Source organism: Glycine max, chromosome 12, assembly GCF_000004515.6.
Source record: "Glycine max cultivar Williams 82 chromosome 12, Glycine_max_v4.0, whole genome shotgun sequence".
Lineage (NCBI taxonomy): Eukaryota > Viridiplantae > Streptophyta > Magnoliopsida > Fabales > Fabaceae > Glycine > Glycine max.
Genome location: NC_038248.2, coordinates 29,743,489 through 29,745,902, shown reverse-complemented (window position 1 = coordinate 29,745,902; position 2,414 = coordinate 29,743,489). Strand labels below are relative to the sequence as shown.

Below are 2,414 nucleotides of genomic sequence, written 5' to 3'. Positions count from 1 at the left end.
GAAGTGGAAAAATACCCATCCTATGTAATTAAGCCATGATGTACAAACTATATTCTAAAGATATTGCAGTTGCATGACAGGATAACTCTAGAAAAACCCAAGAAAACATGTGAGTTTTCAAATAGAGTACTAAGTTTATATATTAAGAAAATTTAAGGACATTGCAAGTTGTTCACTACTCATTATTGTCTTGCCATGCACCATGGTTCATGCACTTCTTGGTTCATTCCTTGCAATGGCCACAAAAGCAAACCATAAGCTGCCATCGGGACCATCCCGTGTTCCCATCATAAGTAACCTCCTTGAATTGGGTGAAAAGCCTCAAAATTCATTGGCAAAGCTTGCTAAGATACATGGCCCAATAATGAGCCTAAAGTTAGGACAAATAACCATTGTTGTTATGTCTTTAGCACAAATGGCCAAAGAGGTGCTTTTAACCAATGACCAATTCTTGTCAAACCAAACCATTCCCCAATCTGTGTCAGTTCTAAACCATGAACAATACAACCTTGCTTTCATGCCCATTTCACCTCTTTGGAGGGAACTCATAAAAATATGCAACACTCAATTATTTGCCCACAAGTCTCTTGATGCTAACCAAGACGTTAGGCGTAAGATAGTGCAGCAACTAGTCTCTAATATCCATCAAAGCAGATAGATTGGTGAAGCAGTGGATATTGGCACAGCAGCATTCAAGACTACCATAAATCTTCTATCAAACACTATTTTCTCTGTGGATTTGATTCATTCTACATGTAAATCAGAAAAGTTGAAGGACTTGGTGACCAATATCACAAAGCTGGTTGGAACACCAAACTTGGCAAATTTTTTTCCAGTGTTGAAGATGGTTGATCCACAGAGCATCAAAAGACGACAGAGTAAGAACTCGAAGAAGGTGTTGGACATGTTTAACCACTTGGTTAGCCAAAGGTTGAAGCAGAGGGAGGATGGGAAAGTCCACAATGACATGTTAGATGCCATGCTCAACATTTCAAATGATAACAAGTACATGGACAAGAATAAGATTGAACATCTCTCACATGTAATTAATCTCTTCTCCTATCCTACGTATATATTGTCATTTATTTTAAATTATGTTATTTTATGAATCACTATCTAACTTGGTAATTGAAATTTATGGTTGAATTGAATAGGATATATTTGTTGCTGGAACAGATACAATAGCATCCACCCTTGAATGGGCAATGACTGAATTAGTCCGCAACCCAGATGTAATGTCAAAAGCAAAGCAAGAGCTTTAGCAAATGATTAGTAAAGGCAATAATCCTATAGAGGAAGTAGATATTCGTAAACTCCCATACTTGCAAGCAATAGTAAAAGAGACATTAAGGTTGCACCAACCAGTTCCATTTTTACTACCACCAAAAGCTGGTAAGGATATGGACATAGGTGGCTACACCATCTCAAAAGATGCAAAAGTGCTGGTTAATATGTGGACTATTTGTAGGGACCCCACATTATGGGACTCATCTAACTATACATCCCATGTGCTGGCATCAAAGTCTCTGCAACTGGCAGAAACAATCATCTTCTTCTAACACTTAGTAGCAGTCACAGAACAAATTTCCAGGCTTTCTTTTAAATACAACAAAAAACATTTAAAAAAAGGATATCTATATATGTATTTTCAAGTGTATTCAAACCACTCATTTTCACGATTAGGTTGGCATACAAAACAGAATCGACCAATATTTCATTCAAAACCAGTATTTTAAAGAAATAATAAGAGACAAGGAAAGGAGAATAAAGATCGAATGCATCCCTTCGAAGTAAAATCTGAGAATTGTTACAACTATCAAAAGTTAAAGAGAAAACTTATAGAATCAAAAGTTCCAAAGAGAGCAACCTACAAAACAACGAACTCACTAACCCGCGAACCCACCAACTCACAAACTCATGAACCCACCAACTCAGGAACTCGCGAACCCACCAACTCACGAACCCAGTAACCAGGAGCCAAGACTATGTCTAAAACCTACGTAACAATGAACTCACCAACCCGAAGTTAACATTCTATAGGGATAAAGGTTAAAGCAACATGAAGGTTTGCCCACGTACCTAAATCACGGCAGTCATGAACAGGAACTCGTGGAGCTTGTGTGAACCCGAACACGAACCTCAAAGGGAGAAAGGTTTTTGGTAACTGGTCACGTGGGGGGAAAAAGGATTTTGGGGTTTTAACTTATCAATAAGACAACATCGGTTTCTTAAAAAACTGATGTTAACTTTACAATGTTAACATCGGTTTTTTCAAAAACCGATGTTAAGTTTCTAAAGTTAACATTGGTTTTTCAATAACCGATTTTAACATATTAATGTTAACATCGGGTTTTGGAAAAACCGATGTTAACATCAACTAGTTAACACCGGTTTTTTCAAAACCGATGTTAGTT

General features: G+C 37.2%; 1 pseudogene; it reads left to right on the top strand.

Moving 5' to 3' along the window:
- The first annotated feature begins 202 nt into the window (after positions 1-202).
- LOC100806849 (geraniol 8-hydroxylase-like) lies at positions 203-1,559 on the top strand (annotated as a pseudogene).
- The last annotated feature ends 855 nt before the right edge of the window (positions 1,560-2,414 follow it).